A 15,347-nucleotide genomic window follows, 5' to 3' on the forward strand; every position below is an offset into this window, starting at 1 on the left:
CTTAGTAAATTATATAATGTCTAATTACTGGATTGTATACCTGAAACTACTATAATATTGTATGTCAACTGTGATTGAAAAATAAAAGGTACGCCCTGGCTGGTGTAGCTCAGTGGATTGAGCACAGGCCTGCGAACCATGCAATTGCGGTTCGATTCCCAGTCAGGGCACATGCCTGGGTTGTGGGCCAGTTCCCAGCAGGGGACCCACGAGAGGCAACCATACATTGACATTTCTCTCTCCCTCTCTCCTTCCCTTCCCCTCTAAAAATAAATAAATAAAATCTTTTTTAAAAAGAAGAAAAAGAAAAGATAATTAAAAATAAATAAAATATATATCTCTCTGTATTGATTTTTACCTGAGCTACCATGTCTAGAATACAAAAATTTCCTTCCCAACACATAAAACCCTGCTTCCTCTAGCCTTCTCTATTTTGTGAAGTTCCAATGCCTTTTTATCATTTCCTTTCTTGACCTAAAATCTTGCACTAGATTTTTAAAAACATTTTCCCCAGTTTTATTGAGATATAATTTATATATAACAGATTTTCCTATGACTGGCCTTGTCATCATTCACACTTTGACTAGCATGTCATTGTCAGAATAATTTTCCTTGACCACAGTGTCTACATAATGTATATAATGTACATATAATACATATATATGTCTCAAACTTACACAAAATTACAAGAATAATATAAGAAAACCCCAGTTATATTATACACTGATTTGCAAATCATTTACATTTTCTCCATTCTTTTTATTATCTCTGTAAATATAGATATACAGACACCTTATTTTTATGTACCACTTGAAAGTAATTTTGAAGTATTTCTTCTGTACTAAGTTTTTGTGTTGGTTTCTCTAAGGGAAAAAAAAAGAGACTTTCTTTTATATAATGATAGTATGCTTATTCAAATAAGAAATTTAAAATGGAAGGAATACTACTATAATGGTGTGATGGAGGTGGATAATTGCTGCATGTTTAGAAATTTTGCCAGCCTTTTATTAAACCATTGGTAGCTTGAAATCAGTCCTGGTGGGAGTATTTAGACCATGGGAGTTGACAAATGCTAAAGGTCCAGGTTTCTATTTTTAAATTCACATTTAATAGCACAACACTTACATTATCTAGCCCAGAGCCCATATTCAAATATTGTCAAGTTCCCTAGTATTGTCCTTTGGAGCTCCTTTCTTTTTCAATCTAAACTTCTCATGCTGCATTCATTGCCATACCTGTTAACACTGTTTAAATCTGGAACATTTCCTCCACCTTTCTTTGTGTTCCTTGAACTTGACATTTTGAAGACTAGCTATTTTGTAGAATGTACTCAGGGTTTATGAAATGTTCCCTGATGATTAGATGCACTTTTTGCCAAAATACCACAAATGCGATGTTTTGCCCTTTTCAGGGCATCATTTAAGAGACATATGAAGATAGTTTGACCCAACATTCATAATGGTAGCTTTGAACATTAGGTTAAGATGGTGTCTGCTAGGTATTTCCCTTGTGAAGTTATTATTTTTCTTCATGTAATTAGTAAGAAATGTATGTGGAGCTACTTGGAGACTACGTAAATACTCTCTTGCTCATCATTCTTTTACCTACAAGTGTTAGCACTTACTTCATATTTTTCTTTTATTTAGAATTGAAGAGCTATATTTAGTAAGGATGAACTTCCTCTTCTACCATTCATTTATTCACTCATCCATTCATTTGTGTACTTACTCATTAATGTATTCATGTGTGTGTATATCAGTATAATTTTTATTTTACTTAATGTTATCAATATTACAATCATAATTCTTTTTTAATATATATATTTTAAAGATTTTATTTATTTATTTTTAGAAAGAGGGGAAGGGAGGGAGAAAGAGAGGGAGAGAAACAGCATCATGTGGTTGCCTCTCACGTGCCCCGCTACGGGGGACCTGGCCTGCAACCCAGGTATGTGCCCTGACTGGGATTTGAACCAGCAACCCTTTGGTTTGCAGGCCCATGTTCAATCCACTGAGCTACACCAGCCAGGGCTACAATCATAATTCTTTTTAATGCATGTTTTGCTTGATATCTGTGCAGTGGGATTCTCTTTAAGGTGGTTCCAATGAGATTTGAGCAATTCCTTAATTTTTGAAATAGAAATACATTCCAGGCGCATTTTGTGTCTTTTCTATCATGGAGTCAACCACATTTCTAAGTAGCCCTGTCACTTTCGAGCATGACATTTAGAAATCAAGTTCTGGAAGCTAGGTATGTTCATTACTCATGGTGTGTCACTGCTTCTGGTTTCTGTCAGTGAAGAGAGATTAGAAATATACATTTACATATAATTTTTTCTATGCAATACTTCTATATTTCTCAATGTATATATATTTTCTATGTATCTATCTATCTATGCATATATATCTTAGTTAAATGAGTGCATACCGATCCTTCCAACTCCAAACTCACAAAATAAAGCATATTCTAGGTTTCCCTCTTTCTATTGTGTGCACATCACTTGCTCCCATTGTTTTATATATTGAGAAATTCCTCAAGGATAAAATTAGTTTAAGAATAAGTAGCACACAACTGTGTAACACACACGTAACAACTATAACTGGAATATGGTAATTTTAATTTTACTTTTTAGGTAAAATTGACACACAGGTCAATGCTCATTTATTCCATATACATTCATTCATATGAGTTTTGACAAATTTATGCAACTATTGATCATTCCAGAAAGTTTTCTCCATACATTTTTCCAGTGATCGCCTCCAGGAAAACTCTTCTGATTTTTGTCACAACAGATTACTTTTGATCTTTCCAGAATGTAATATGATTAGCAACATACCACATGTAGTTTATGTGCCCAGCTTCATTTTCTCAGCATGTCCGTTAGCTTTCTGTACACTGTTGTATATATGCATAGCTCATTCCATTTTAAATACTGAGTAGAATTCATGAATTTTCCTGTTAATGGTCATTTGAGTTGCTTCAAGATCCTGACCAATATGAATAAATTTGCTGTGAGCATTTGTGTGTAATTCTTTTTCAAGAGATATGTTTTTGGTTCTTTTGGAATATGTGAGAGGGCAGAATTGTGAAATCATAATGTAGATGTATGATTAAATTTTACAGCATGGTGTTAGCTGAGGGCTTTGCATAGCCTTCGTTGAGGTAGTTTTCTTTTATCCCAAGACTGTTAGGGTTTTTTTTTTTTAAATAATGAAACCGTTGAATTTTGACACTTTTAGGCATTAACTGAGCTTGTCATGTTGATTTGTTTTTCATTCTGTTAATATAGTATATTACATTGGTTGATTTTTGTATGTTAAATCATCCTTCATTTCAGAAATAAATCCACTTGGTAAGAGTGTGTAACAACTTTAGTGTGTTTTTGAATTCAGTTTGTGAATATTTTGTTGAGGGTTCACATCATTATTCATCAGGAATATTGGTCTGTAATTCTATTTTCTTGTAATGTCTTTGGTTTTGGTATCAGGGTAATGCTGACCTCATAAAATGAGGTCGAAGTGTTTCCTCCTCTTCAAATGTTTCAAAGAGTCTTAGGAGGTTTTGTGTTAATTCTTTAAATGTTTGGCAGAATTCTTCAGTGAGCTTATCTTGTCCTGAGCTGTTCTTTCTTGGGAGGTGCATTCTATGGATTTTGATAAACAGATAATATGTCTCTGTATTTTGACAAACGTATAATGTAATGACATGTACCTGTGATTACAGTATCACAGAATAGTTTACCTACTCTGTAATTCCCCTGCAATCCAACTATTTGTCCCTCTCTCCCTCCCTCACTTCCATTCTTGTCATCCTGATATTTTCAGTTTCCATAGTGTAACCTTTTCCAGAATGTCATACAGTTGAAATCATATAGTATTTAACCTTTTTAGACTGGCTTCGTCCACTTAGCAATATGCATTTGAGAATCCTCCATGTCTTTTCATGGATTGAAAGCTTTTTCTCTGTATCAGTGAATAAGTCCTTTGTATGGATGTATTACAGTTTGCTTATTCATTTACCTATTGAGAGAAATATTGGTTGCTTCTGAGTTCTGAAAATTGTGAATAAGTCTGCTCGAAACATTCATTTGCAGGTTTTGGGGTGGACATATACATTTCAACGGATTTGGGCAAATAACATGGAGTATGATTGCTGAGTCATTTTATAAGAGTATGTTTCATTTTGTAAGAAAGTGGCTATACCATTTTGATTCTACTAGCAATGAAGAGAGTTCCTTTTATTCCACATCCTCACCAGAATTTTGCATTTCCAGCTTTGTGGACTTTATTTTAGATGTGCAGTGATATTTGATCATTTTTTGAGTTGTAGTTCCATAATGACATATAATGTTGAGCATCTTTTCATATACTTTTCATACACTTCCTCTGCTTCACTTTCCTAGTAAGGTGTCTGTTGAAACTTTTTGTCCGTTTTACCATTGGGAAGTGTGTGCTCTAATTGTGGAGTTTTATGTGTTCCTTGTGTGTTCTGGATGTAGGTACATTGTCAGATATATGATTCACAAACTTTTTCTCCCCAAATGTTCCTGTATTTTCCTTAGTGGTGTTTTTCATGGAGCAGAGGATGCCCATTATAATGACGTCCAACTTACCAATCTTGTCTGTATGAATTCTACCTTTGTGGTTTATCTACGTTATCAACAAATTGAAGACCACCTACATTTTCTCCTTTTTATTTCTAGGAATTTTATAGTTTTGCATTTATATTTAGATCTATCATCTATTTCAAATTCTTTTTTATTAATGATGTATATGTGTTGAGCACCTTTTTATTATGCTTTATTACGACCATTTGAAATCTTTGTTATGTGTATGTAGAGGTCTTTTGGGCATTTTTATTGCTTTCTTTGTGTTTTTATTATGCAGTTGAAAGATTTTTTACATATTTACAATACAAGAACTTTGTTAGATATATTTTTGCTAATATTTTCCTAATTCTGTGGCCTGCCTTTTTAAAAAAATTTTTATTGATTGATTTGAAAGACAGAGAGACATCAATTTGTTGTTTCTCTTATTGATGCATTCATTGGTTGATTTTTGTATGGGCCTGAATGGGGATTGAACATGCAGCCTTGGCATATTTGAAAGATGCTTTAACCAACTCAGCTACCCATCCAGGGCTTACCTATTTATAATACCCTCTTTTGATAATAAAAAATTCAATAAAGACCCCTTTATTTTTTTATGATTATCTCCTCTATCCTGTGGGAGAAAGATTTGCCTTTCTTAAGATAACGACTATATTCTTTTATTATTTCTTCTTTTAAAGTTTTAATACCTAGGTGTTATGATTCATCTCAAAGTAATTTTTCTGCATATTAGCACTTGAGCTTCCATTTTCCCCCTTATAAATATCTAGTTTTGCAAAAAAACATTTGTTGAAAAGCGCTGGCTTCCCCCATTTATTTTGCTGCTGTCTTAAAAATGAATTGTTAGGCCCTGGCTGGCATAGCTCAGTGGATTGAGCACAGGCCTTCGAACCAGAGGATCATGGTTCGATTCCCAGTCAGGGCACATGCCTGGGTTGCAGGCCAGTTCCCTGCAGGCCAACTCCCAGCAGGGGAAGCATGAAAGGCAACCATACATTGATGTTTCTCTCCCTCTCTCCTTCCCCTCTAAATTTAAGTAAATAAATAAAATCTTTAAAAAAATGAATTGTTAGTAAGCCAACAGGTTTGTTTCTGCATTCTGTTCCATAAACTCTTTATATGCCCTTTGCTATTATTACACCTTTAGTTATTGCAGCTTTGGTGACGCAAATGACAAAGTCTTGCTTCGTTGTTAACCTTTTAAAATATGGTTTGCGCTGTTTTGTGTCCTCTAAATTTTCATATAAATTTTATTTATTTTTTTACAGAAATGTTAAAATGGATTTATTTTGTTTTACCTTCTTATCCACACATACCAACTATATCCCATAAAAAGGTCTGGAAGACACTCCCTTCACCAGGACCAAGAAACATATTAGTGAGGATAGCATTAAAAATATCTGTGTTTGATCTCCTTTCTTTTTTTTTACTTTTTTATTGATGTTCCAATACAGTTACATATACATTTTAAAATTAGCTTTTCAATTCATATTTATAAAAGCCTCTCCTTTATTGATCCAGGGCAACCAGTAATCTGTCTATAACATTTTTCTTTTGAAGAATGTTATATAAATACAGTCATGTACTATGTAACCTTTGGGATTGGCCTTTTTTACTATAAAATCCTTATGATACATTCAAGTTGTTACAGGTACCAATAGTTGTTACTGTGCATTGCTTTGTAGTATTCCATGATATGGATGTACTACAGTTGGTTTAATCATTAACCAGTTGAAGAACTTCTTTTCAGTTTTTGGCTATTATAATACACCTACTATAAACAATTGTGCACAGCTACTTGTGTGGACATAACTTTATTAGCCTGTGGTAAATGTCTAGGAGTACCCTTGTTTGTCCATGTGATAATTCTACATTTAGTTTTTATGGAACAACTCAACTATTTCCCAGAGTGGCTTTACCATCTTATGTTCACTCCAGCGATGAAAGGGAGACTCGGTTTCTTCACATCCTTGGTTTCAGGTTTTGTCTCTAATTTTTTTTAAACAATTCTAATAGGTATATAGTGTAATCTTGTTATGGTCTTAATTTGCACTGCCTTAATGGCAAGTGGTGTTGGCTATGTTTTCATGAGCTCATTTTCCATTTGCATAACTTATTTGATGAAATTTCTCTTCACGTCCTTTTACCTATTTAATTTTTATCTTTTACTGTTGAGTTCTGGGGATGCTTTATGTGTTCTACATATTGATTACTTATCAGGTATGTGGTTTGCAAGTGTTTTCTGTAAGTCTCTGGTATGCTTTTTCATTCCCTTAAATATGACTTTCACAGAGGAAATTTTACATTTTGATGAACTCCAATTTAGCTATTTTAAAAATAGATTGCAGCAGAAGCAGAAATCAAGAAAAAAATCACATTCGATATAGCAAAAACAAAAATAAAATATCTGGGAATAAACCTAACCAAGGAGGTAAAAGACCTGTATGCACAAAACTACACAACACTGAAGAAAGAAATCAAGGAAGACACAAATAAATGGAAACATATACCGTGTTCATGGATTGGAAGAATTAACATCATCAAAATGTCCATACTACCCAAAGCAATTTACAGATTCAATGCAATACCTATTAAAGTACCAATGGCGTATTTCACAGACATAGAACAAACACTTCAAAAATTTATATGGAACCAGAAAAGACCCCGAATAGCTGCTGCAATTTTGAGAAAGAAGAACAAAGTAGGAGGGATCACAATACCTGATATCAAACTGTATTACAAGGCCACTGTAATCAAAACAGCCTGGTACTGGCACAAAAACAGGCACATAGACCAATGGAATAGAACAGAGAGCCCAGAAATAAACCCAACTCTCTACAGTCAATTAATATTCGACAAAGGGGGCAATAACATAAAATGGAGTAAAGACAGCCTTTTCAACAAATGGTGTTGGGAGAACTGGACAGCTACATGCAAAAAAATGAAACTTGAGCACCAACTTACACCATACACCAAAATAAATTCAAGGTGGATAAAAGACTTAAATATAAGCCGTGAAACCATTAAAACCCTAGAGGAGAGCCTTGGCAAGAAAATCTCAGATATTCCACGCAGCAATATTTTTACTGATACGTCCCCTAGAGCAAGGAACATAAAGGAAAGAATAAACAAATGGGATCTCATCAAAATTAAAAGCTTCTGCATGGCTAAGGAAAACAGTATCAAGATACAAAGAGAAGCAACAGCTTGGGAAAACATATTTGCCAATGATACCTCAGATAAGGGTTTAATCTCCAAAATATACAAAGAACTCATTCGGCTCCACTCAAAGAAGACAAGCAACCCAATCAAAAAATGGGCAGAGGACTTGAACAGACATTTCTCCAAGGAGGACATACAGAGAATCCAGAGACACATGAAAAGATGCTCGATATCACTAGCTATCAGAGAGATGCAAATTAAAACCGCAATGAGATACCACTTAACACCAGTCAGATTGGCTATCATAAACAAAGAAACAAACAACAAGTGCTGGAGAGGTTGTGGGGAAAAGGGGACCCTAGTTCACTGTTGGTGGGATTGCAGACTGGTACAACCACTATGGAAAACAGTATGGAATTTTCTAAGAAAACTAAAAATGGACGTGCCTTTTGACCCAGCAATTCCACTCTTAGGAGTATATCCTAAGAATCCTGAAACACCAATCCAAAAGAACCTATGCACCCCAATGTTCATAGCAGCACAATTCACGATAGCCAAGAGTTGGAAGCAACCTAGATGCCCATCAGTAAATGAATGGATCAAAAAACTATGGTACATTTACACAATGGAATTCTATGCTGCAGAAAGGAAGAAGGAACTACTACCCTTTGCAACATCATGGATGGAACTGGAAAGCATTATGCTGAGCGAAATAAGCCAGGCGGTGAAAGACAAATATCATAGGATCTCACCATTAACAGGAATCTAAACAAACCAAACATGCAAGCAAAATATGACCAATGACACTCAAATATGGAACAGGCTGTCAGGGCCCAGAGGGGAGAGGGGAGAGAATTATAGGGGAAAAGGGAATGGACTCACATGAACAAGTATAAAGGACACATGGACAATAACTAAGGGTGGGGGGTGGAAAGGGGAGGGAGGCGGGGAGCATGGGGCGGGGGGCGGGCAGGGTTGGGAATATAAGACAGAAACCTGTACATGAACAAGAATTAAATAAAAATTATATTAAAAAAAGAATTAAATAAAAAAATAAATAATAAATAAAAAATTAAAAAAAATAGATTGTGCCTCTGTTGCCATGTATAAGAACTCTTCAACAAGTCTAGCTCTCCCAAATTTTTTCAAAGTTATCTTCTAAGCGCCATGTAGTTTTACATTTTACATATAAATGTATTACCTATTTTAAGTTCATTTTCATATAAGCTTTAGGATGGGAGTTATCCCCCTATTGGTATCCAAAATCTTCCCAGTAGCATATGTTGAAACAATTATTCACCCTCCATTGAATTGATGTTGCATCTCTCAAAAAGAAATGAGTTGTACATTAGTCAGGGGGAGTGGCTATTTCGGGGCTTTATGTTCTGTTCAGTTGATTTTTGTGTCTATCCCTCTGCTAACTTACCGTTGTCTGATTATTGTAGCTAGAAAGTAAATATTAAACTCATGTGGGCTTATCCATCCCATTTAAAAATTTAAATTAAATTTATTGGGGTGACATTAGGAAATGAAATTATAGAAGTTTAATGTGTTCAAGTACATAGTCACCTGTATACAATGTCCACCACCAAAAGTCAAATCTTCTGTCACCATATATTTGGTCTCTCGGGGGTGTCAAACTCATTTTTACCAGGGTCCACATTAGCTTCACAGTAGCCTTCAAAGGGCTGAATATAATTTTAGGATGGTATAAATGTAACTACTCCTTAACTAGAGGCAAGGAGCTCCTATTTAATTTTCCAACTTGTCGAAACAGGGTGAAGGGGTGAATTTGGTCCATGGGCCTAGTTTTCCACCTGTGTTTATACCCTCTACTATCACCCCACTCCCTTCCCTCCGGTTACCATCATGTGGTTGTCTGTGTCTATTAGTTTTTGTTTATTTGTTTTCGTTGTTTGTTCATTTGTTGCTTTCAGTTTTATATCCCATATAGGAGTTAAATCATATATTATTTCTCCCATTTTATTCTTCTTTTCCAAAATGTTTTTTGTCCATTCTAGCTCCTATGCATTATATACAAACAAAAGAATAATTTTGTCATGTCTACAGAAAATCTTGTTGTGATTTTAATGGAAATGCATTAACTCTGGACATCACTTCCAAGAGAACTGACATCTTTACTGTGTTGAGTCTTCCAATCCATGTACACATTATATCTCTCCATTTATTAGATTTTTGATCTGTTAGTGTTTTGTAGTTTTCAACCTATGAATTCTATATATGCTATGAGGTTTACATATAAGTATTTATTTTCAAATCTATAAATTATACCATGCTTTTCAGTCCAGTGTTCACACGTTCCTTACTAGTACATAGAAATAAATTAATTTTTATATGTTGATCTTGTATCTTGCAGCAGCACTACATTCACTTCTTTTTTGAAAGATTTTATTTATTTATTTTTAAAGGGGAAGCAGAGGAGAGAGGGAGAGAAACATCAATGTATGGTTGTCTCTCGTGAGTCCCCTGCTGGGAACTGGCCTGCAACCCAGGCATGTGCCCTGACTGGTAATCGAACCACGATCATGTGGTTTGCAGGCCCGTGCTCAATCCACTGAGCTACACCAGCCAGGGCACAATGTTCACTTCTAAGAATGAGTTCTGGAGGTTTATTTTTTGTTGATTAGTTGGGATTTTTCTATAGAGAATGTCACGTCTTCTACAAATAGTATAGTTGTGTTTCTTCCTCTTCAATCTATATACCTTTTATTTCTTTATTGAACTACCTAAAAATTTTAGAGCAATTTGAAAAGCAGTGGTGAGAGCACCAGCCTTGCCTTACTCCCAATGTCAGGGAAAATGGATTCGGTGTTTCACCATCAACTGTGATATTAACTATAGCATTTGTTAGTATGTTGTTTGTAGATGTCCTCACTCCAGTTGAGGAATGTATCCTGTACTCCTATTTTTTAATTTTTTCTTTCCTTTTCAAAGATATTTTATTTATTTATTTTTAGAGAGAGGAGAAGGGAAGGTGAAAGAGAGGGAGAGAAACAGCAACCTGTGGTTGCCTCTCATGCGCCCCCTACTGGGGACCTGGCCTGCAACCCAGGCATGTGCCCTGACTGGGAATCGAACCAACGATTCCCTTTGTAACCCTTTGCTTCACAGGCCTGTGCTCAATCCACCAAGCTACACTAGGCAGAGCTTTCTTTTCTTTTTTAGTTGTTCTATTACTGTTGTCCCAATTTCCCCCCGTTGCTCTCCCCTGCCCCACCTCATGCCCAGCTCCCACAGCCAATCCCCAGTCTGTTGTCCATGTCCATGGGTCATTATACCTGCTCCTTGACCAGACCCTTCCCTTTCTCCCCCTCCCTTCTGGTTGCTGTCAATCTGTTCCTTGTTTCCATGCCTTGTACTGCTGTTTTTTAAAAATTTATGGCCCTGGCTGGTGTAGCTCAGTGGATTGAGCATGGGCCTGCGAACCACACGATCGCGGTTTGATTCCCAGTCAGGGCACATGCCTAGGTTGCAGGCCAGTTCCCGGTTTCCGAGAGGGGACGCACGAGAGGCATCCATACATTGATGTTTCTCTCCCTCTCTCCTTCCCTTCCCCTCTAAAGATAAATAAATAAAATCTAAAAAAAATTTATGAATACTGTTGAATTTCTCAAATATTTTTTCTGTATCAATTGACATTGCCATGCGATTTTTTTCTTTTGCCTATTAATATTGTATCGATTGATTATCAAGTATTCAAACAGTCTTGCATCCCTGGAATAAGATGCTCTTAGTTATGCTGTACCTTTTTTAACATTTTGATTTATATTTGGTAGTGTTTTATTAGTTTTTTACACCAATATTTATTAAGGCTATTATTTCCTTAATACATGATCTCTATCTGGTTTTGGTATCAGGGACATATTAGCCTCATAAAATGTGCTGGCAAATGATCTTTCCACCTGTATTTGTGGAAATGATTCTGTAGAATTTCTAAAAATTGAGACATACTGTATTTTCCCATATATAATACACACACTTTCCCCCAAATTTTTGAGGGAGAAATAAGGATGCACATTATACATAGGTAGTACCTGAAATACCTTGCATCTCTTTTTGTATTTTGTACTTATTTGTTACATAAAATTTCTGGCGCCATAATATCTTAAAAATAAATGCTAAATTTTCTTTATAATACAAAAAACAAGCATCTAAATATAAATAAATAAATAGATAAATAAATAGATAAATAGATAAATAAATAAATATATAAATATTTGATTAATTAAAGCAAGAGACTTTTTCCCTGACAGTTTGGGCTAAAACCACGGGTGTGCTTTATATGTAGCAAAATTCAGTAATTGAAGTATAACATTGTGTAAGTTTAAGGTGTACAAAGTATTGGTTTGATACATTTATATATTATAACATGTTTACCACCATAACTTTAGCTAAACCCTCTATCACATCACTTAGTTATCATTTCTTTTTTTCTGGTGAGAATTTAAGACCTAATATCTTAACAACTTTGAAAATTATTATATAGTATTGTTGACTATATCACAATGCTGTGAATTAGATCTCTGGAACTTACTTATCTACTAGTTGCAAGTTTGTACACACAAATGACATCTCCGTAATCCCCCGGACCCTGCTACCCCCTCACACCTGGTAACAGCCATACTACTCTCTGTTTTTACAAGTTTGGTTTTTAGTACAAAAACCCATACAAAAGTGATATCCCATACAAAAGTGATATTATGCCTTTGATTTTTCTCTGCCTGACTTACCTCATTTAGCACAATGCCTTCAATGGTGATGATTCTTTTCTAGACTTTTATGGGTTTCTCCAGTAAAACCATCCTGGCTTAAAGATTTCTTGTTTTAATTTATCATTTTTAAATTAAAAACCCAATTTTCCTAACACCTATGCATCTATTCCAATTTTCTTTTTCACATTGAGTTGTGATAACTTACACATTTCAAAGAGTTGATCCATGCATTTATGTCGTCAAATTTATACCAGTACATTTGTTGATATTTTACTATCTTTTCAATATCTTCAGGGTCTATAATACTATTCTCACCTCAGTCCTGATATTGCTAATTTATGTCCTCTCTTTTTCTTTGTCAAATCTATCTAAAGGTTTGTAAACTTTTTCATAGACTCAAAGAATCAGCTTTTCCTTTGACTCATTTTATTGATTTCTGCTATTATATTTACTATTTCTTTTCTTCTTGCTTTAAGTTTATAAGTTCCTTAGCTGGAAGCTTAAATGACTGATTTAAGACTTTTTCTATTCTCCAATGTAAGCATTTAGTGTTATAAATGTATTCCTCAGCATGGCTTTAACTATTTCCAACAAATTTTGGTATATTGTATTTTACTTTTCATTCACTCTGATTTTTTTCATTATTTTAAAAAAAATTTCAATGACAGTTGATGTTCATTATAATATGTTTCAGCTGAACAGCATGGTGGTCGGACATTTATATAAGGTACAAAGTGATTCCCTGGTAAGACTACTAGTATCAACCTGACCCCACACACAGATATTTCAACATTATTCACTATATTCCCCCTGCTGTACTTTACGTCCCTGGGACTGTTTTTATCATTGCCAATTTGTACTTGTTAATCCCTTCCAATTATTTTTTATTTCCTTGAGACTTCCTCATAGGTTGTTTAGAAGTGTGCTATTTATTTTTCGAGCATTTATTTTTTTCTGTTATCTTTCTGTTATTAAGATCTGATTTGATTCCACTGTGACCAGAAAACACATTCTGAATTATTTAAATTAGTTTCATTGCATTGAGGACTGTGTTATGTACCAGAATATCTTCTATTTTGGTTTATGTTTCATGGATGCCTGAAGAGAATGTAGAGTGGGGTGAAAGTAGGTTTACAGTTGTTAAGTATTATATTATGGAAAAGTACTGTATTATTTTCCATAACTAATAATAGAATAAACTGTGTTTTCTGTACTCACAACTGTAAACCTACTTTTGCTCCCACACCAGTATATTTTGTTGCTGCAAGGCAGATGGTGGTGTTGCATTCATCTGTATCATTGATGATTTGATTTTATTATTTATTTTTAAATATTTTATTCATTTATTTTTAGAGAGAGGAAGAAAGAGGGAGAGAAAGATCAATGTGTGGTTGCCTCTTGTGGACCGCCCACTGGGGACCTGGCCTGCAACCCAGGCATGTGCCCTGACTGGGAATCGAACCAGTGACCCTTTGGTTCACAGGCTGGCACTGAATCCACTGAGCCACACCAGCTAGGACTCATTGATGATTTTATATCTATATAAGCTATCCATTGTTGGCACAGGGGGATTAATGTCCCCAATTATAACTTGGTTTTTGTCACTTTGTCATTTCTGTTTTATTAGTTTTTTTTATCATATGTTTTGCCATTCTGTTGTTTGGTGCATACATGTTCAGAATTGCTATTTCTTCTTGTTCGATTGATCTTTTTATCATTATGTAGTGCTTTACCTCTATTACTGATATTTTCTTTGTCTTAAGTCTAGTTTTCTGTTACTAATATAGCCATTCATGCTTGTTTTTCATTAATGTTTGCATGACATAGCATTTTCTGTTCTTTACTGTCAACCTACGTATATACAATAGATTTGAAATGAGATACTTACAGTCAGAATATGGTTAGTCATTTTTTAATTCACTTTGACAATCTCTGTCTTTTAAAGGTGTCTTTATGACCGATTAATGTTTGACAAAGGAGGCAAGAACACACAATGAAGTAAAGACCGGTTCTTCCTTAAATGGTGTTGGGAAAATTGGTGAGATACAGGAAAAAAAATATGAAACTAGACAACAAAATTACACCATACACAAGAATAGACTCAAAATGGATTAAATACTTAAATGGAAGTTGTGAAATCATAAAAATCTTAGATGAAAATATAGACAGTAAAATCTCAGGCATTTCTCGTAGCAATATTTTTTCAGATATATCTCCTCAGGCCAGAGCAACAAAGGAAAAAAAATAAACAAATGGAACTACATCAAACTAAAAAGCTTTTGCACAACAAAGGAAGCCGTTAACAAAATGGTAACAAAATAAGTGGGAGAACTTATTTGCCAATGATACATCTGAAAAGGGGTTAATTTCCAAAATATAAAAATGGGCAAAGGATCTGAATAGACACTTTTTTTCAAAAAGGACATTCACATGGCCAATAGACATATGAAAAGATTCTCAACATTACTAATCATCAGAGAAATGCAAATTAAAACCATGATGTGATATGACCTCACACCTGTCAGAATGGTCATCAGTAACAAATCAACAAACAAGTGTTAGGAAGGATGTGGAAAAAAAGGAACTCTAGTGCACTGTTGCTGGGAATGCAGACTGGTGCAGCCACTGTAGAAAACAATATGGAATTTCCCCAAAAAAACTAAATGCAAAACTGCCTTTTGAACCAGCAATCCCACTTTGGGGAGTATATCCAAAGAAAACCAAAACACTGATTTGAAAAAACATATGCATCCCTATGTTTATTGCAGCATTATTTACAATAGCCAAGATCTGGAAACAGCTCAAATGCCCATCAGTAGATCAGTGGATACAAAAGCTGTGGT

This window comes from Sturnira hondurensis, unplaced genomic scaffold (assembly GCF_014824575.4).
Source record: "Sturnira hondurensis isolate 20B ecotype Veracruz unplaced genomic scaffold, ASM1482457v3 Scaffold0011192, whole genome shotgun sequence".
Lineage (NCBI taxonomy): Eukaryota > Metazoa > Chordata > Mammalia > Chiroptera > Phyllostomidae > Sturnira > Sturnira hondurensis.